We start from the raw sequence: 21,659 nt of genomic DNA on the forward strand, positions 1-21,659 counted from the left end.
TGTCTGGGTGCAGAAAGGCAGGAGGACCTAACGCCCTCGTGTCTGCCTTGTTTTCCCCAAGCCTTCAGCTGATGGAATGAGACCCACCGTGCTAGGGAGGGCAATTTCCTTCGTTCATGTCATGCAGTTGAGTGTCAGGCTCATGCACGAGCCCAGAATAAAGTTCACCCACATGACTAGACACTTGTATCCTGATATATATATATATATATATATATATATATATATATATATATATATATATATTACCATGTGTGGAATTAGCAACTCTCTCAGCAGTGGCTTGGAGTCAGGAAGCCCTGCATCCGGGGGCCCTCAGCAGGGCACCAGCCATATGGGAACAAGGATGCTCAATTTCAAGTCACTTCTAATCTGTAAAATCCTGGAGGAACCAAAGTCAGTGTAGTTAAGAAAGTAACACTGGGGCCCACCACTTTCTCAAGGATCACAACAGAGACTGGGATTTAGGCAAATGAGAAAGCTGGGTTTGGAATAAGGGGTTCCTGGGTCAGGTCATGCCTAACTCCTCATGAGTTCCTTCCAGCTGGCTGGAGTTAGGGGTTTCTCCAAGACATCTCCCTACATGGTCTAGCTGGTCAGGACAAGCACAACCCACACTGGAAGAAGAGGTGAGTCAAGAGAAAAGTGTCCTGGAGCCGGGGAGGCCGGGGGAGGGGAGCAGATGACCAGCCACTGGCTCTCCGGTCAGCCTGACTCCCACACTGCTGGGAAAGCCTTCCTGGAAGTGGAGACCTCTAGCCAGAAAAGCTTTTTTTTTTATTACCAAAATGAACCAGATGTGAATCCTGGAACTCGGACCATGGGGGGGTGGGGGTGTGAGAAAGTCCGAGCAGAGACTGTGTTGCAAACACACTGTCCACAGACCAGCTCCGGAAACCACTGCGGTGGTGACCTGAGATTGGGAAGGACCAGCCCTGGCAATCCTGGGTGGGAGGGGCTTCTTCCGGGGAGCTCCGTGGTTAGGAAGGGAGCATGGAGAGCTTGTGTCCCCACACCAGATGGGCAACAGGCAACCCATATAGACTGAACCTTGTCCACCAGCAGGCTGGGCCAAGGCCTCCATGGGACCTGGAGGTTCATCTTTAGGAGGCAGGCTCACACAATGTTGGAAATCACGGTGTGGATAGCGCCATTCACAAGGAACCTGCTAGCTTCAGCCAGTATGGCAGGCATGCTGTCCAAGAAAGGGGCACAAGGAGGTGGAGTAATAGGAGAGAGAGAGAGAGAGAGAGAGAGAGAGAGAGAGAGAGAGAGAGAGAGAGAGATTAGTTAGTAAAGTATTTGCCTTGAAAGTATAAAGACCTGAGTTCAATCCCCAGAACCCGCATAAAAAGATGCCAGGCACAGAGGCGTGCACCTGTAATCCCAGTACCCGAGTCACAGAGATAAGTAAACTCCCAGCGTTCACTGGTGAGTCAGCTTAGCCTACTTGGCAAGTACCTGACCAATAAAAGACCCTGTCTCCAAAACGAAAGCAAACAAACAAAAAGGCAGGTAGAAAAACAATATTAAGGCTGTCCTTTAGCATCTGCAAGCATGTGAACACACACACACATGAACGTGTGCGCGCATACACACAGTAAAGACAGCCCTTCAATAACATTTTCAAAAGACCTTAGAGTGCCAACTCATACTGACACAAAATCTGAATTTCAGCAAAGTGAGCAGTCATGGCCACCCTGGGTCATATCCAGTTGTCCCATCCGGAGTCCTGCCTTTGCCCTTGCTTCTTTGGCTGTTATCTGGGAATGCCTGCTAGCAGCAGTCAGGTGCGACACGAGTTTCTCAGAAGCCTGCCTTGTCTCTACTGCCATTTCTCAGGAAATTTCCACAGGTTGAATCAAGCATAGACTCCCTCCTCTCCTATCCTGGGACTTTGAAAGATTTCCGGGTCCAGCCCAGCTGCCCAACTTCCCTCTCCTGGCCACAGGAAGCCTGGCTCAGAAGACCAAAGACCTAGGATAAGCCCAAAGCCCCCAGACTCAGTACAGAAAAGAAAATAATCTTTCAGACCCACCCAGTGAAACTCACAAGACTCTAACAAGACAGACATGCATAGGATGAATGTCTCACAGGACAACAGGTAAGACCACATGGGACTGTATCCCACGTTTCTGCCCAGCTCCATTTTTTTTTTCTTCCTTCATTCTTGATTTGTTGACTCCCCCAGTCCTGGTGGGAGTTTCATGGTGGACTCCTCCAACCATGCTACTAACATCAACTCAGAGAATGGTGGCTGCTTATAAGACAACTCCCTGTTCAAACCAACTCCTGGGGTGGGAACTTTACTGGCACTATGCCCAATCCTTATAGGAATGGTGTAAAAAAAAGTGACATCGTTTCCGTGTTACAGATGTGGACATTGGGTAAAAATGACAGACAGTAGATTCTGCAAAGATGACTAATTCTTTGAATTATCAACTACAGAACACATCTGCTTTCTGTAAGTGGGAGGGGATTCTTAAGATACTAGTAAAAAGAATTCATAATAAACTAAATCTTGGAGCCCTTGCTTTTCTTTGTTGCTGGTTTTGGTGGGTTTTTTTTAGTTGGTTGGTTGGTTGGTTGTCTGGTTGGTTCATTGGTTGGTTTTGTTTTTCTGAGACAGGGTATAAAACATCTCAGGCCAACCTTGAATTTACTAAATGCAGGAAGGTAAACTGGAACTCCTATCCTCCTGCTCCTGCCTCCCGGGTGCTGAGATCACAGGCACACAGCACCACACCCAGTCTATGCTATGCGATGCCGGGGAATCAAGCTTGGAGCTCTCCTTTATGTTAGAAAAGTGCTCTGCCAGCTAAGCTCTGTCTCCAGCCTTTGAATTCCTGGGAGTAAAATAAAACAGACTTCAATGGATATGCTTAACTGAGAACTGCTTGCCAGACACTGGGGGGACTGTGGGAAGAACTGGAGAAATTATGTCGAATGTAGCCAGAGAGATGGTGAGGAACCAAACAATGGAAGGAGCTGCTGCCATTTTCCAAAACAAATGAACACCATAAAGATGTAGCTGTATGGTCTTTCTGAGACTCAGATCAACTTCCTTCCCTATAAGCAGAGCCCTGGTAACCCAGGTAACAGTGACTATTTATACCTGATGACTTGGATACAGGGGCATCTGGGTGAGTAACACACACATGGGTAAATTTGGGAACTAAAAACATGGCTGATGCATGCTGTCTTATATTCAACACAGTGACAGAAACCAGCAGGGCCAGAAAGTCTAGTCACTGACCCTCCACTATTACCTTGGTCACTCCAAGGTACTTGCGTTTGAAGAACGGGACATAGCATCAGCCTCAGGTGTCCTGAACCAGACTTTCTTAAGTCACTTGATGTCTCTACACCTCTGTTTCCCCACTTCCACAATGAAATCTTACTACCACTTAGAAGAAGATACATGTTTTGATACATTTATCAACAATAGCAAATATTAGTATCAGGCTTGTATTCCCACATATGACTATGTTAAAAAGTGAAACCATTCAGTTTTCTTATTAGTTAGACCAGGCTTCTTTTGGCTTAAGATTTTTAAAGATTTGGAAATTGCTGCAGCATTTGTAAAATGAGAGTTAAAAGAAAGAATAAAATTGCCTCCAGGAGTGGGGTACGGTAGTGAGTGGAGAGAGGGCTCGGGGGTTAAGAGTGCATGCTACCCTTACCGAGGACCCCTGTGTGGTTCCTAGCATTCACATTGGAGGGCTCACAACCAACTCTAACTCCAGCTCCAGGGGATCAGGCTTTGTCTTCAGGTGCTCAAAGGCGCCTGTACTCGCATTTGCATACACGGACACACACCCACAGCCATAATTAAAAATCAAATAAAATTTTCAAATAAAGGATAAATAAATGTGGGGCAAACAGCAGCTGTGTTACAGCTTCCTGTATTTGAGTCTCTATGTGATAGTAACACCCAAGGGACAACCTAACTTTTCTTATCAAAGACAGGCTTCCTATATTCCTGCTTTGTGGTTTTTCCTTACTCCATGAGACCGAGTTTAGCTTAAGGGTCAAGGGTCAAGTAGAGATGGTAGGAGGTTTACAGAAAGATGTGTGGTGGAGTATGTACATGAGAAAGAGAGAGAGAGAGAGAGAGAGAGAGAGAGAGAGAGAGAGAGGAGGTGTGTGCATTAAAGGTACAGTAACACCAAACACCTGACCCTAGAATGTGCCTAGATCTACAGGGGTCATTTCCTACATGTCCACAGCCATAACGGTCACAATTCAAAGGCATTTCACAGACGAAGTAACACTGGGAAATACCGCTCTCCCACATGGGAGGAGAGGCACCGTGGGTGGTCTGAAGGGCTTCAGCAAGAACATGGTAGTAGAAAAAGACGGAAAGGGAAAGTTAGATTCAATAAAAGAGAAAAATTCCTTCTCTTTGGCTGCCGCCTAACCCCTCAAGGGAACGTGGTACAACCTGACTCATTGAAACCTTGGCTGGGAAAAGCCTTGGAGGATGTCCGAGAGACAAAGCTGGAGTTTGGATTAATCTGGTGGTGGGACCAGAAGACCCATGAGGTGATTTTAACATACATGACTATGACTCACCAGGCTCTCCCCTGCTATCAGATTCTGCGGAGGGGCAGCTGGGGGTCTGTGGTGATGAATGGGCCTTTGACACGTGTGACAGGAGCTGTGTACGGGGAGCTGGTTTCAAAGCTTCCATTGCCTTGTGTCTTAAGACTTACTGCAATGTTTTGAAATGTAACACGCTCAGCCTTACAATAAACTTCAGGTTCCTTATAGAGTTTGTGTTATGGTAGAATTTTAAAGAAAAGAAGAAGAAGCAAGAGAAAGAGACTCCATTTGAGTTTGCAAGAAATAATCTTTTTAATTAGACGGCTGCCACATTCTTAAGATTTTCCAGTCATGCTCAAGTTAACCGCTACCACGTATGTGTATGCTTTGCCTTATATAAAAAACACACTAGTATTATTTATTTTTCCTAGAAAGGACTAGTTAATGTGTGTGAGTTTTATGAAACTGGACTGGTATGTGATCAATATTTGGTTAGATGTCATGTTCTCTGTGGTTTGATTCACAAAGTTGTTTGAAGCCAGGAGCTAGCGATGCACACTTGATATAAGCCAGGTTTTATACTCAGTCCAAACTCAGCATAGCTCTGGGCAAACAGAGGATGCCCAGTAGTTGCTTGCTGACTGTGTGGGAAGCTGCCTAATGTGATAGTCCTTCCAAGGCTGTGCAGAGAGTGACTAAATCCAAGCCGGTTTTTTTTTTTCAAAGTAGGTTTGCTTTTTGTTTCAGAAATACACTGGATCCCAAGAAAAAGACAAATTGGCGTTTATATCAGTACAGCTAGATTTGAATGTAACCCCTCTCCCGGCTCATCAAAGGACCTGAGAGCAATGTCTCACCAACCTCCTCTGCCCTGGCTTCCAAATCTATGAACTAGGGGAGCTGAGTCCCAAGATGTCTGAGGTACGTGTTAACTATGGAAATCCCTGCTCTTGCTAGCAGCAGCCAGAACTGAGCTGAGTCACCTGGCGTGTATCTCCCTATGGACACTGCTTTGTCTAGGAGTCCGTAATAGAGAAGGACACGGTGACCTGAAGGAAGAGAAGCAGATCTCCTTATACAGGTTCATCAGACTGGTCATCAGGTGTGCTAGCACAGCAGGGCAGAGCAATCGGGGTGCCAGATATGGATCTTGGCATTCCTCAAAGGCATTAGAGGCTTTGTTCCCCAGCCCACGATATTATTGGGAGGTGGTGGAACCTTGAAGAGGCAGAGATATAGTAGAAGGTTTTAGGTCATTGGGTGTGTCCCTAAAGGGGAACGTAGGTCTGTCTTTTCCCTAAGTCAAAGAATAAGAGACCATGAATTTGAAAGGAGAGGGGAGAGTGGAAGGAGCAGGAGAGAGGAAAGGGAAGGGGGAAAGGATGCAATTGTATTTTAATTAGAAAAAAAAAAAAAAGAACTGGAATGCTAGTCAAGGTGTCCTGTGTATTAGGCAGTTTTTCACTGCTATAACAAACACCTGATACAAATCAGCTTGCCCAAAGAAAAGGATTATTTGGGCTTATAATAACTCATAATCGAGTGGAGGATTTTGATGTTTTTAGGAATCTCCCAACCCTGGGAAGCACCCAGGTGCCTCTCCACTTCAAACAGAGTCATCCGATGCCCAGAAAGCAGTCGCAGGTGTTTCTTCCCCTTGCAGAATGATTGACACCAGATTCATCTCATCCGAGTCCTGCTTCTGCGAGCACTCGGCATCTACTGGATATGGCAGGTGAGTCTAGGGATGTGTTTACTAGCTTGTCTCCTCAAAGAGAAGGGTTTACTAGTGGGGAAATGGAGGACATCAAACGTATAGGGAGTGTACGCAGAGATGGACTTCTTGGTGACCTCCAGAGATCCGTAGAGAGTGAGCAAGCAGAGTGCGAGAGGGAGCCTTTTCAGGCGCCGGGGCTAGTGTGAAGGAGAGGCTGTGATTGGAACCGGGGACAGAGCTTGAGGAGCTGATGTGGAAAGCCGGGCAGACGAGGCAGACTGACCCGACACGAGCCCTACATCACAAAATGCCTGTCGCCTGGCTGTCTGGGCCCCTTCCTCCTGGCTCGGGACAGCCATGCTTCACGGAGCTGGCAACTCACAGTTGGCAGGGAGCGCCCTGCTCTCTTGCTCAAACTGCCGTCTGTCTTCTTGTCTTCCCCCTTTCCCAACAGAACGAATACATTTCTCTTCTGCTGCGTGAGCCAACATACCTTGAATTTGCTGGCAACAAACACCTATCATGTGTTATCTTTGGAGCCCTTTAGGAGTTTGTTCTATTTCAACTGCATCTGGCTTAGGAACATGCCAACTAGGATTTCTCTGGATTTGTATTTCTCTTATCCCTGGTTTGCAGCCCAAAGTGGATGCTTAGACCCCTTAGGTCTCAAGCTCAAGGCTGCCTTTTATAATCCTCTGACTTCTCACCACCCTCTGGGCTGCTGGACACTCAGTCCTTCTAGGGAGAGTTCTGACATGTAGCCCCTCACACTTAGTGCTTAGACACTGGATCATTACAAATGCACGTTTGAGCTAGCACTGAAATTAGGAATATATATTCTTGGCAGCTTCCAGGACAGGCTGTGAAAATTATTTTAGTGTTGGATTTCTTTTAAGGAGTGTGTGGAGGGGTTGTTTTTAGCAAATGTGCAGGCAGTAGAAACAGGCCTGTGCCATCGGAAAGCCAGGCTAAACATGGAGATGTCGGAGAACGATGGGTGGGACCCACGACCATGTGTGTTTGTAAGGTATCTGCCCCAGTTCCTGGGGGCAACTCCCTAATTACTCACTATATTGAAGGCTGGACAGAAGGGTCTATCAAGTCCTGGTTAGTTTTTCATTGCTGTGGCAAAATAGCTGACAAAGGCAACTAGTGAGGGAGGAATGGTTTATTCCAGCCCAAAGTCTATGAGAATCTCTTCAGCAACAGAATAAACCCCTAGGTCCACCTCCCCTTACTGCTAGTCCATCAGGAGTCCAGATAACAGGGACCATGACAAACTCACTCCTTGGTCTCCAGTGTTCTGCACATTTACGAATGGCTCAGCACTAGTGAGGATATCTGCACATCCCAGACACCCTTCCCCCTCTTGCCTCAGTGTTTACCACTTATGTATCAACCTTTAGTCTACATAAAATTAGAAGAAAGCTCTCAGGTTCAGCTGTCATACCTAGCATTGACATAGTTCCTTGTCCCAACTCAGGCCCAGTTTCTCTGGTACCACCATCCATGGTTCCTGCCAACTAGCTGACATTCTGCTACACACGACTCATACCCTCTCTTGAGCCGTGTCTTTGATCCTGATCTGCTCATCCTGACCCCCAAGTCCCCTCATCACCTCAGCTTCACTCGTGAAATGGACTCTCCATAAGTGCCCCTTACCAGCTAGACACTAGGCTAAATTCCTTGCCTTTTGCTTGATCCCCTGTTCCCAGCTCAATCTTGCTATGCTTGCTGCGGCCCTGAGGTGATCATCCAGTATGCATGCCAGTTTCTGCATGGCCTTGCAACAATCTCTCCTGAATTGCCCAGCCCTGAGAATAGGACAGCTAGGATCTCTACAAAGGCCATGCTCACCAATGGCTCCCCTCCCTCCATCCTACCACAGCCATCGCTGATTCCAGTCTGCTTCCTCAGTCTCTCTAATGCTGTATGCTGTTGGATCCTCTCTCCTAATCTGGTGATAAAGACAGCTGTGCATCAGTATGGCAGAGGGGCTTAAAGGGGGTTTTATTTAGCAGACTCACACATGCTAGAGCCCTTGTCTGGGAGAGAGAACACACTGGTAGGTTTCTCACAAGCAATCTAGTAAGAAAAATAAGTAACTTACTTTCAGAAAGTTAAGTCTAGACTTAAAAGTCCTGACCTTTCCCAGAAGCCCTTGTTATTATTTGCCTTCTAAGTTATATATCAGCCTTCAGTGTCCGTATCTTTTAACCTTTTCATCAAGCAATTCCAATGCTAGAATCCTACTCCACAGGCACACACACATGCTCACAGGTACACACACATGCTCACACACATGCTCATGTGATAGTCTGTGCTAGCGAAATACCGAGAATGACATACTTGCCTATCCACCAGTGGATGGTTATGTAAGCCAAACTCACTTCCTGTAAGGGAATAAAGCTTCATTGGAACACAGCAATGCTGTTTGCTCACATACGGCCTGTGGCCACCAATACACCTCACCAACAAGAAATAATACATGCAATGAGGGCCATATCTTTGATTAGACTTTTACAGAAAATGCTTGCCAGCTTCTCTGCTGTGGACCTTGAAGATCTATCCTTTTAAAAAGTGCCACAAGAACAGGATCTTGGGCCTCTGTCTCCAGAAATAGCAACTCTAAAGTAAAGAGATATTGAAAAAGTTTTCTACCTGCAGTCTAAGAAATAGACCACAGATCACCTTTATCTTTCATAGCTAATTCTCCAAAATAGTGATTTTTTTGTTTATAATAACTATGCAAATTAACAGAAAAAGATGTGGAAGGGTACACCCCACACTGTTAACAATGGTCGCCTATGAGAGAGGCAGTAGGAAAGAAAGCTGAATTAAAGGAGACAATACATTTCATTATTTACAGCTGTAATCTTTAATCTTTATACCAAACTTGCATCTGTTACTGTTATTTTCAGTGGCTATAGTCTGTAAAGTCATGGGACAGAAAATGTTGTCTGCAGATGTCAACATGGCCTCAGACTCCAGCACAGACCAAGGACATCCACACAGTCTTTGGTGGTAACAGGCCATGCATGGCATCAGCATCAGCTACAACAGAACCGCAGGCCGCAGACAAGGCCCTCAGTGGCAGCCATGCTGATGTCCGTGGGCCATGTTACGACTGAGGGCCATATTGATGTGAGTGCCCTGCACTGTCACCTGAGGCCATGGTGATGTCCCAAGCCAGACTGCCAGTGAGGGCCATGTCTGGGTCCATGGTCCTACTGTAATGGCAGTGGGGGGTGTCATGTTCCTGGTCTTTGCTATCACCTGAAACTATGTTCTGATCAGTGTTCCTGATGACTGTGAAGAGCAAGGAGCTACTTTTGCTGTGATATGGATGGCTACAGGTCCACAGTTGAGAGGGAAGAACATGGACGGCTTCTGTGACAACCCCTACCCCACTCCACTCCCAAAAGTAACAGTCTAGGCAAGAAGCCACTGAAGAGAAGTCTTACAAAGTGTGATAGGGATGCTGAAAATGCTCTCCACAAGTTAACAGCTTCTGGCAGGGGTTTAAGAGGACTCAGGACTCAGTGCTATTTTAAGGGGAGGCCACTGAGAGTTTGGCTATGCTCCAGTGAGTATATAGATAACACTAATTGGACTTTTTTAATTCTTATTTTTATTTTTACTGGGGGGGGGTGAGGTTCACAAAGGGGTGGGGTCAGAAATGAAAGGACTGGGAAGTAAATATGATCAGGGTACATGGTGTGAATTTCCCAGATGCAGGCTTAGAGTTTTCAAAACCTACCATTTCAGAACCTATAAAGGTTCTTAAATGCCTTAATCTCCTGTCTAGCCCACCGCCTACCAGAGCTAGTGGAAAGAAAGGTTAATAGAGCAAAGGAAGATGTGGACCTGTTTAGAAATAGTTCTTTGGTGCAGCTCCAGTCTTTGTTGTGAAGATCTCATCAGTTCAGTTCACACGAATCAACAGCAATAGCGCGATGCACTCACAAGCACCATTCACGAATCAGCAATGGCAGTTCAATCCAGGAGAAACCAGAAGACTCCGCCAACCAGCCCAAATCCATGTGGAAGCTGCCAGAAGCTGCAGGGGTATCACAAAAAGTTCTCTGGTGTACTTCTCTCTACCAAGCTACTACAAATGATAAAAAAGGGCAAGGTGAACCAATGCCACAATGTTGCCAGCGAAGACCAGGTTCAGTGAAGAACAGCAGAGTGGCAAGGTCAACCAAGTCCACACAGCATTATCCACTGTCTGTTGAGTTTTACCTATACCCTTTCCAAACATCATGTGTTCTCTGAAGCCTCTACTCTAGCAAGACATCTCATGCCCTTTTCCCAGGCAGCTTCCAGAAAAATGCCACATGTCTGTTTTAGCAAAAACATCCTTTCATAAGACAGTTTCCAGAAAAACATCACCTGCCACAACTTAGTCTCCAAAGAAACCAGAAATTTCCACTTCACCCAGAGACTCAGCAAAAACTGTTACATTGACAAACAAAAACACTGTCTGCTTCCTAGGAAATGCAAGAGCCTGCTACTGTAAGCTTTACTGTATGAAAAGCCTGCTACTGTAAGCTTTAGACCATCACATTTTTTGTTAATTGATCAATACATAGACTCACTTTGGTGTGTTTCTGCTTAAAGATATTGGGGAAGATGCCTTAAGGGAGTGGGGATAATGAGCACAAGTCAAAGAAAAAGAGAGAAAGAATACAGCAGGCAAAAGGTTTAAGCATGGAGGAGGTTAACCAAAATGGTATTAAAAAAAAAACACGTGGAAATTTATTACCTTGTAACCCAATTAAAAATATCATAGAGAGACTAAAGTAAGCTAAACTGCATGCCTAGATAATACTGCTCCTCAAAGCAGTGAGTTCTCAACAGAATTCCCAATGCCAGGTGTGGGACACCTCCACAGAAGTTGTTGGTCAGGGAGGCCCCGAAATATAGCCCTCCAAAACAGTGCAGGCTCTTGTCAGTTCTTTTGGTTGCCAACCAGAACTAAAGAATAAGACCCTTTTACTGAAGACATCACACAGCTTGGCTGCAAAATACAGAGAAAGCAAGTTTGAACTGAGCAGGAAAATCTCCTACGGACTTTCAAATGCCAGAAGGTATGCTCCAGACAACTGGTAGAGAAAAGGCATCAACAGTCTATGCAGCTATGAACCTTACGAATTACAAAAATTAACATGTATAATATGACCACCTATGCAATAGTGGCATGACTGTTAAGGGAGGCAACCAACTACCTTCTCCGTGGATTTGACTCCTACTTCACAGGAGAGAATCTATGCCTGGTGCTGGTAAGCTCACTAAACCCATGTCTGGGAGGATAATAGCCAAAGTAGGAGAATTAACTGCATATCTATTAACTAGTGATAGAGCATCAAACTGCCTGCTAAATATCTCTGTTTATACCCATGGAGAGAAGCTGTCTTAGTTAGGGTTTTACTGCTGTGATAAGACACCATGTAAAGAGTAAAGGCAGCTCTTATTAATTGGGGCTGACTTTACAGGTTTAGAGGTTCAGTCCAGTATCATCAAAGCAGGAGCATGGCAGCATCCAGGCAGGCATGGTGCAGGTAGAGCTGAGAGTTCTACATCTTCATCTGAAGGCTGCTAGGAGAAGACTGGCTCTCACATGGTTAGGAGGAGGATCTCATTGCCCACTCCCACAGTGATATACTTCTTCCAACAAGGCCACACCTACTCCAACAAGGCCACACCTACTCCAACAAGGCCACACCTCCAAATACTGCTACTCCCTGGGCCAAGCATATTCAAACCACCACATTCTACCACAGAGCTATTCTAACTTTACTTAAGAAAGCTTTTTACAGTGAATAGAGGTAAACACAGAAACTCGGGGCTGCCCAAGATGCCGAGAATAAGTGATAATTGAGGGCTAGCAATAAACAAGACATTTGTATTGCCCTCTCTAAAGCTCAGGGGACATTTAAGAATAGAGGTTGGGAATAATATGCAAACTGGAAGACAGAGAGAAAGCCTGAAAATGTCATCCTCTGGGCGTGGCATGACCATTGCAATTATTAACTCATGGTTGTGGTTACCTGCAGTGGGCTGGCCCTGAAGTAACCCTGTTAACAGTCATAAGTATCACTACTGATCTCTTTACTATTGATAGATTCCAGAAGAAAGTCATTGTCTTCAGTTGTGTCCCCACTGCTGAGCTCACTAGTCTCCAAAAGGCAACTCTAAGCTCATGGCCACACAGATGGTGCTGGTTAAACTCTGTGGGTCACAAAACAATTAAGAAAGAATGTAGAAAGGAGATCTGTAGGGAAGGGGAGTGAAGTAGACATGAGTGAGAAGTGAGAGTAGTCAAAATTATCAAAAAAATTACCAAAGAACAAATATAATCAATTCGAAAAATATATTACACATCTCTGTAGGGCACATTGGCCTGCTCTGGCTTAGTGTGCACCAGTTCTTCAATACTGTGCCTGTGGCCATTTTAAACAGTGGAGCCAACAGTAAGAAGCATAGAAATGTCCCAACCACTCATTAAATATACCACAGAAGGGACACTTGTTTACATGGAGAGAGCTGGGGCAGAAAGCAGAATGTCACTTTGTTTGTCCACAACTGGGAATGTACACACTAGGTGAGTCAAATTTTTGCCACTCTGCCCATGTCCAAGAATGGTTGCAAAAGCATCATCGACGCTGGTCTCAGACTCTAATGAATGTTTGTCAGTATGAAAATCCACAAACAGATTTGTCAAATAGTAAGATTCATCTGTATGTATGTGCCTGTGTTCATGCCTGCATTCTTTAAACATAATCAATAAAATATGTTTGGTGCTCACTCCTGACCATGACAATGCCTCCAGAGACTACGCCTCTGAGACCCAGTAACGACATTCACTATTACTGAAGTGCACCAACCTTTCATGAGCTCCCCTGAAATAAGGCAGAGACTGCCACAAGCAAAGACTGAGATGTCCCCACTGCCATTTCCGGCCGCTGGAAGGTAGACTTCTTAGGTTTCTATGCACTGCTGCTCCCTGGGGACTGGTAAAGCCACATGACCCTTTGCAAAACAACATACACATACTTAGGGTGGTCAGAGGCACATGGTGAAGGATTAGACTCTCCTCAGCCCAGCTTCTATTTCTTTATTCACTCATTCATTCATTCACACCATCCATTCATTCACACCATCCATTCATTCACACCATCCATTCTTTCACACACACCCTTCCTCTACTCACACAATCCCTTATTCACTCATGCATCCCAACATCATTCCCAGATTGCCTTTATTCACCTAGTCACTCATGCATATTCCCTTCTCAACACCATCTTCTCTCATTTCTTTAAATTTTCCTCTTATCCATATCATCCACCCATCCATTCACTTATTCAAATATTTCCCTTATTCATATCATCGATTCAGTCACAAACCTCCTTATTCACTTTACCTGATTGCGCATTCATTCAAACCCTTCTCCCATTCACAAATCCATTCATTCATACCCATTCCTTTATTCACACCATCCATTCATTCAAACCCTTCTCTCGTGCATATCATCCTTTCCTTCATGCCTTTATTTTAGTCATACTATCCATTCATTCACACCATTCCTTTATCTGCATCATCTGCTCATGAAATCAGAGTGGTCATTCTCTCCTTCTTTCTAATGAACCTTCATCAGAACAACTTGAAAATGCCCGCTGTCTTATTCTAGCTTGCTCTTCTCTCCCCCCCGCATTATCCTCCATGGCCAAGATGGAGCAATGACCACATGGGAATGAAATCCTGAATGGACGCCCTGATAGCCCTGTCTGTGAAGCGAGCTGCTTAGGTGGGATTCTGGCAGTGGTGGGTGTTTTGGAGGTCTCACTTTCCAACCCAATTTTCCAAACATTTCCCAAAGCTGCCAACCAAGATAGTCTAGAAGAGCCAGATGTGCTTCCATGAGAAAGGATGAAAGATCACCAACCAGAGGGAGTTGGTGAGGCTACCAAGAACTGCTCAGCTGAGGCCGTGAGGCTTCTAGATGGAAAGTCACCGAGAACTTCTCCCAAGATGGACTGGGTAAATTCCACATCGCCAGTGCATCTAGGCATGGTCTAAAAACCCATCTCTCTACTGGCTTATAGAACTCCGTCCTTCTGTCTCCCACCTCCTCCAGAGCTTAAGGCATAGCTAAAAGACAGCGACAGGTTAGAACCAAGTTTAATGAAACTGGAAGAAAAAACAAGCCCGGAGACATTCAATTACTGCCCAGATCACTCTGAAGATACTCAGGGATACGCCAACCTTCCAGGTTAGGGCAGGAAGTCCAGTGCTCAGAGAACTGGACCAATCTCTACCTCCAAGCATAGGGTTCGGGCGAAGCTCTGTTGCCATCTTGTGGTCAATGAAGGTGAACTTCTAAGCCCTAGCTAGCTACTCCACTCTCTGTAGTCACATGTTCCAAGTCCACATCCTCAGGCTGTTGCTGCCAAACACGTCCACTGGGAGACAGGCTCCTGAGAGATGGACTGCATGCCCAGGAAAGAGTCCTCCTAGGAGCTGAGCCTTCTAACACTTTAGGACCATCCAAGCTAAACCTCATAAACCCCAAGTTCTTCTCTGAGATGCTGTTTATGAAGTCTCTGTTTCATTCTAAGACCGGAAAGAAGAGAGAGCAGGGTGGGGAGCTAAAGGGGACGCTTCTCCTGCTCAAAGCATTTAACATCTGGTGGATGCTGAAGGGACGGTGGCTGTTTTCAGCCGCAAGATCAAGAGTAGTTTGTTCATGCAGAGACCCGAGGGAATATGCAGAACAGAACTAGGAAAAAGTCGTGTGTGTGTGTGTGTGTGTGTGTGTGTGTGTGTGTGTGTGTCAGAAAAATGAGAGTTTGTGTTTTACTCTTTTATATAGGTGTGTGTGTGTGTGTGTGTGTGTGTGTGTGTGTGTGTGTGTTCTGGGTATGCATGGTTTAATATCATTCTCACACAATAAAAGACACGCTTCAGACAAGACCTGGAGGAGGAGGTAGCTCCTGGGCCAGGGGAAACAGCAAAGCTTTTATTCTATGAACAGGGAAGGCAAGCCTAGGAAGTGACTCCTCTACTTCCCCTGGTGGCCCTCAGAACTCCCACCTCGCTCTCATGGTTGCTCTAGAGTGAGCTCTGTACTACCTGTGGGAACCAAAGCAGAATGTCTAACCCAAGACACAGAAACCCATCAATCTTCCAGAACATTCTTTTTGCTCCCAGAATACCTCTCCCCTCTCTGCCTTTCCACCAGGGTCACTCCATCCCTGTCCCTGCTATCTCAGGCACACAGTTAGGCTCTACCCTTAACACTGTCCCTGGTCATTCTCCAGAACTCCTGGATAGATCCGGGTCATGGGTTAAGATGGGTTCCTGATGAAAAGTTCAACTCCATCTTTGGGCCAGGAGGCTCATTCTCCACTGCGCTAAGTGGGGTGGTGATGAACAGCTCTAGAGACGGCCTTCATACTATCCATAGAGAATGTCAGTAAAGCCAACTTAGGTCAGAGTGCTAGTGGGGAGCAGAGACGTGGCAAAGAGCTGCAAGTGTCTCTGCTCCACTGTGAAGGAAGCAAAACCTGGGTTGGCTAACCTAGGCGGCCTCTGGGGCTCATTCATTAAGCGTCAATAATCTTTGCAAATATATGTCCATATTACTGTGTCAATTCAATGGGAGAAGATGCTGAAATGTGGTGTGTGTGTGTGTGTGTGTGTGTGTATGTGTGTGTGTGTGTTTTGAACACGTGTGTGTTTTTATCTTTCTGTTAATGTCTGGATCCCATCAATTCTGTGAGCCAGAAGGGTCAGTCTTCTCAGCCTTGGCAGGCTCTGCTAGATCTCCACGTCCAAGTTTCTAGCTGTGATACCTGTTGATCACTTAACAACTTTCATTTCTAACTAGACTCACTAACTAACTCCTGGCAAAAGCTAGTCAAGGCCTGGCCCCTTGTATAGCACCCCAGCCCCAGTCTGAAGGGAAAGAGTGACTCCAAGTTCCTTCCTTGTGTTGTGTTAGAACCCTGGGTAGACCACTGAGTCTACGATGGGAATAGAGTATTTGCAAATAGTTATCTGCTGCTAGTTAAGGTGGTGGCTTAAAACAGCTCATTTAAACGGAAGGGAATGGATTCCTCTCTTGGAAGTGCTACTGGTAGCCAGCCATCCTGTGACCTTAAGTAAAACCAACACAAGAACAAAAGGACAGAAGGGACAGAGCAGGAAACAGCCGGAGCTTAGATCACGCTCCACTTGAAGCCTTGGCTCTGGGCTACTGTGAGATCAAACGTCTCTGCTTACTGTGCAACTTGGTGTGAGCTGAGTATTTCCTGGTACCCAGAAGTCTCTCACAAGCACATCTGGATAGACACACTTTCCCCCACTTCAGACTTCTCTCCTTCAGCCAGATCCTGTTGGAGCCAAGTCAGCGCACATCGAAAGGGCCACGAGCACACTAAATGCATCCTCTGACCACCACAAACGTCTCTTGTGGTGTCTTAAGATGTTAAAAGCCATGCAGGGCCCTGCGGCCTAACTTGGTCCTGCTTCCCATTAGGATAAACACATCCCTCCGCGGAGGGACCCAGAACGGCTCCAGAAATAGCCTGGCCCACCAGAGAAAACGCATTTTATCTGACAGGCTTCCCACAGCCGTATCATTATCATATAATCTCTTTTATCCACCCCTTTCTCCTGCCTGGAACTCAAATTGCATCTTTAAAATGTCTAAATGGCAGTTTGGTTATCTTCGGGGATTCTATATCAATTCCGAAACGGGAAAAATCAACGTCAAAAGCCCAGCTTGAGAGGAGCCAGGGCAAGGACTGAGGGGTGATGGTGTTTTAATATTGTTTTCTGTGAAGAAAGAGGAGTTGAAAATATTTGACAACAGACTTAACTTTCACTGTCCAAAGGTCCTGAGTTCGACTTCAGGATCATCAGCTCCAGCTCAGCAGACCCCACCCGAGCATCAGTGCATGTGGTACTCCGCTCAGCAGACCCCACCCAAGCATCAGTGCATGTGGTACTCCACTCAGCAGACCCCACCCGAGCATCAGTGTCTGTGGTACTCCGCTTGTCACTGGGCTGTAAATCTTACTTTGGCTTTCTTTTGCCTAGCTGGTGTGACCACGCATGTAGCTGTATGGGGAGGGAGGTTGGCTCTAAGATAAATCAGGCATGATGTAGAAAGGTGTGCTTAGGAGAGAAATGAATTGGGGGTGCCTGAGAATGCCAAATGTTGCAGCTATTCCCATGAGACTCCTGGGGCCATCAAAGACACGCTCAAAATGCATCAAGCTGACCACTTCAGAGGACACACACCTTGGCACATGGAGGGGCTGAAGGCTAATGATGTCTTGGTCCACTACTTGACTTATGGGTGAGCTCTACTTAGGGGCCTGGCCCAATAGCCCTTGCCTCAGTGCCCTGCCAGGATGGGATTCCACTCTTCGTCCAGAGTGATACTTCCTAGGCCTGAGTGACAGACTACAACTGCAAGGGCTGAGGGAGGCCTGGGAACTCTCCAGGAGGGGATACAGGGGGGCTTCGGATGTTGACTTTCTAGCATATTCAGAAGCAGAGGTTTGCAGGAGGTATGGGCAGGAGGACACAGACCCCAACACTAGTGACCCGCTGTCACCCCACAGCCTCCTGGATGCTGCAGTACAAGATCCTCATGGCCCCACATCAAAGACCAGCCAGATTCCAGACCAAGTCCTTCTGCTGCTTCAGGCCTGGTTTATTCTGTCACCTACCCTGCTGGCCTGCTGAAGGGAGAGATTCAGATCTTACATGGGTGATTTTTTTGCCTCTGAAACAGATCTGGAGGTGCAAGGGGGCAAGGTGTGCCATGCCAAGAGGAAAGGATATATGAGACTCTCTGGAAATCTGCTGGGTCCCTAAGCTCACAAGGGTTGTTAGAAAAACTGTCTTTCCATAGTATCCTATCAGCTTTCTCTGAGGTGAGGTAGTCACTGCCACATCCTACAGCCTCCGTCAGACCATGGCTGGTACCAATCTTATAACAAATATTTCTGTCCTTCTGTTCCCAGTATCTCTACTCATTAAGATGCAAAATGTGCACGCACACACAGAACACATGTCTGCAGACAGACACGTACACAGAGAGAGCAGCTCCCTTCAAACCCAAAATACAGAAGCATATGCAATCACATTTCCTTCTAGGTTTCTGAAATCTAAAAGCATACCAAGGGCTGGGATTGTAACTCGGTGACTGAGCACTTGCCTGGCATGTGCAAGGCCAGGGACCACACACACACACGAACACAAGTAGTCATTACCCCAAATTTTCAGTTGAGAAAATTTTCGACCATCACAAATGAATAACACAGAGGCACAAAAGAACAAGTTCCGGGGACCAAGATTTGGGAACAGCAGTTCTCCTCAAGCCTTAGAGAGTCCTGGGAAGTGCTCCACAGGCTAGCATGTCTGGGCATGACATTCCTGACTCCAACACATCGACTCTGTGTACAAGTCTGTGTGCCATGGTTTCTAGAAGTTCCAATGCCTCTGGTCCAGTCAGATGAGGCAACATCAAATCTGCATTTAATTGCAAATGCTGTAAAAATAATAATAATAATCACACAGAATACCAAGTTAGCATTGAAACCATGCAGCCTTGACTTAGTGCCTGAGCCCGGGACATCTTTTGACTGAAATGCTTACAAAACTGTAAACTGTAAGTCAAATTTTCTTCAAGAACGTGTCTTCTCTCGTTAGGATGATGTTAACTTTTAAGAGTGTTCCCAGCCTTTTCTGGGAAAAGGAGATGGGGGTGGAGATGAAGGCTCTGGAGAGTGAGGGAGGGGGATGGGCAGGCCGCCTCAGATCTCTCTTAAAAATGTCTTTGTTTTTAATTATCCATGTCTTGGATGACAGTGAAATCAGCCTCTGTCTCGAGTTTTAAATTCAGATAAAGCAAATGCTTTGCGCCGTGGCCTTCGCTCTACCTCCCAGACGGCAGCCTTTCCCCATTTGAAGATTATTTATTGCTTATGCAGCCATCCTTCATGCTACTAAATGATTCTCTGTACCGAGTGGAGAAAATAGCCCAGGGGAAGAATTTATACAGCTTCTCAGAGCTCTGAACGGCTCCTTCCACATCTTCCCCGGAAGCATTTGGGGCTTGACAACCAACAGGGTTCTCTGAGCTCTGGAGCACCTCTGTGTCCCCAGGAAAGGACCCCAAGTCTCCTGGTGCCAGCTGCTTGAGCCCGCACCACTGCAAAGGAGAAAACAAACTGCTTTTAGAAGCTCCCTGGGAAGGTCCTCAGTTCCTTCCAACTTCCCACCCTCAGAGATGTCCAGGAGGTGACCACCCTGGGGGACTTAAAATGCAAACACAGCCCAGTGGGCTAATGCCAGCCTCTCCGGCTCCCCACCCAGGTCCAAAATCAATTCACACCTCCCCATTCCTGTCCTATTAATCACCATGTCCCAGAGAAACCACACCAGCACCAGTCAACTCAGGCCAAGGAGAGGGTGGGGGTGGGTGGGGGGTGGGGGTAGAGGGTGGGAAGTGGGGGACAAGGAGTATAGAACCACAATCCAGGCTTTCAATTTTTTTTGAAATTAATTTCATTTCCTGCTCATATTTTTAATTTTGCTTCCATTACCAGAATGCAACAGGGCTGTACTTCTTGAAAGGAAATCTGCACACTCTATAATTAGACCTTCTTTCTTTCTTTCTTTCTTTCTTTCTTTCTTTCTTTCTTTGTTTTTTTATTTTCTTTCAGAAAATTCAAGGCAGTATTTTGCAGGCTGCATTCCTCCCTGGTAAGACTGGGACCCTTGAGGAGAGGGTGAGCCACAGCCTCTGCCTTCTTTATATGTTAGATCTCACATCCTGGTGCTCCTGACCCAGCCCAGGCAGTCTCAGGAGCCTTAAGAGACTGGCCACTGGACCAGAGACAGCCTCCCTCCTCTGCTGTCCTGCTTCCTCTGCTCCACTTCTGTCGTCTTTTCTGGCCCTAATCTTCTCTGTCTGTTCTTGGATATCATTTCAGTTAAAATAAAATAAGGGTCGGAGTCGGGGGAACGGCTCTGTCAGGACATGCTTGCCATGAGAGCATTGGATACTAGAACCCAGGTTAACTCGAAGGGTCACCGTGCTTGTTTATAGTGCCAGGGCTAGCAAGGCTGATTCCCGAGGCTCAGAAAATGTCAAACCCCAAGTTCAGAGAGAGAGAGAGAGAGATAGAGAGAGAGAGAGAGAGCATCTTGAAAAATAAGAGGGAAAGAGATGGAGGAGGATGTTCAGCACCAACCTCTGGCCATCATGTGAACATGCACACACACCAACACATACACACACACACACACACACACATTGTCTTTAAAAGCATAAAGAACAGACAAGAAGTATATTGAATACATAAAAATTATATTATATTATATTTATTATATTATATTATATAAAATATACATTATGTATAAGTCTATAAACTCTTACTTTATACTTAGTTCTATTTTGTTTAGTGGGTAGTCTCCCAGGTCCAGCCTGTTAGAAGCAATGAATTAAAAAGAAATGAATCAACCTTAAAGGGTCCATAAGGAAAGGCAACAAACATACCACACCCAGCATCTCTGCAGGAAGCATAGATGATGTCGGAAAGACATTTATAATTAGTGTAGAGCAATGCTGCATTATCATTCCAAAGGAAAATAAGCAAAATGTACAATTAGCTTCACACATCACAACTTCAAAAAACAAAACAAAACAAACAGAAACTCACAACGATGAGAGAGAGAAACAGCAAAATCACCTTTTCTCATAGGGAATTGTCTTTGTTTCTTTTCTTTTTTCTGAAATTTTTTTTTCTAATGAACATTTTCTAATGAAATCTTCACGTAAACTTCAAAAGGATAAATAAGGAAAGAGGAAGAGAGAGCAGAGGGAGGGAGGCAAAGCCAGGTGCAGGCTAGGAGGCAGAGGAAGAGAAACTACTGTATTCCCTCCCCAGAAATCAAAATGGCGCCCAGCCTCGGGGGGCCATATTTTGGAAGAGCCAATTTTTCTACTTGAACCAGTCTCCCTTCAGTCTATCCCTGGGTAGTCAACTGGCAGCTAAAATAGTAATTACTATTATTTCACTATTTGGTTTTTCCAAGCTTAGCCCCAATCTGTCTATGAAGACTTGGGACACCAGAAAGGCCAAGGGTTTTCACAGAAAGCCCCAAGTTCTAAGAAGGTGAACTGATTTACTCAGGGTCACACTGTAAGCTTGTGGCTCGGCCTGAAGCAGGAAATCATTGTTCTGGATCCCGACTAGATCAAGCATCTCCTGACTCACGGAAGAAAAAAACTTCCCTGGGCAGAGTGAAGTTTTGTTTCTCTTCCAAAGCCTGCCTGATGTTCCTGCCCAACAAGGAACACACTTCTCACATT

General features: G+C 45.8%; 1 long non-coding RNA gene across 5 annotated transcripts in view; it reads left to right on the forward strand.

Annotated features, from left to right (window-relative positions):
* The first annotated feature begins 1,918 nt into the window (after positions 1–1,918).
* LOC143434864 (uncharacterized) overlaps positions 1,919–21,659 on the forward strand; it is a 42,341-nt gene continuing 22,600 nt past the window's right edge. Inside the window, exons 1-4 of one of the 5 annotated variants that reach the window (XR_013104691.1) lie at positions 1,919–2,104; positions 5,293–5,466; positions 6,111–6,280; positions 17,164–19,083. This is a non-coding gene — a long non-coding RNA (uncharacterized LOC143434864). Of the gene's footprint in view, positions 2,105–5,292; positions 5,467–6,110; positions 9,901–10,070; positions 13,062–17,163; positions 19,084–21,659 lie in introns of those variants that run through there. The other 4 variants (XR_013104692.1, XR_013104690.1, XR_013104693.1 and 1 more) reach the window with 4 other exon arrangements.

Source organism: Arvicanthis niloticus, chromosome 17 (genome assembly GCF_011762505.2).
Source record: "Arvicanthis niloticus isolate mArvNil1 chromosome 17, mArvNil1.pat.X, whole genome shotgun sequence".
In the NCBI taxonomy this organism is placed as follows: domain Eukaryota; kingdom Metazoa; phylum Chordata; class Mammalia; order Rodentia; family Muridae; genus Arvicanthis; species Arvicanthis niloticus.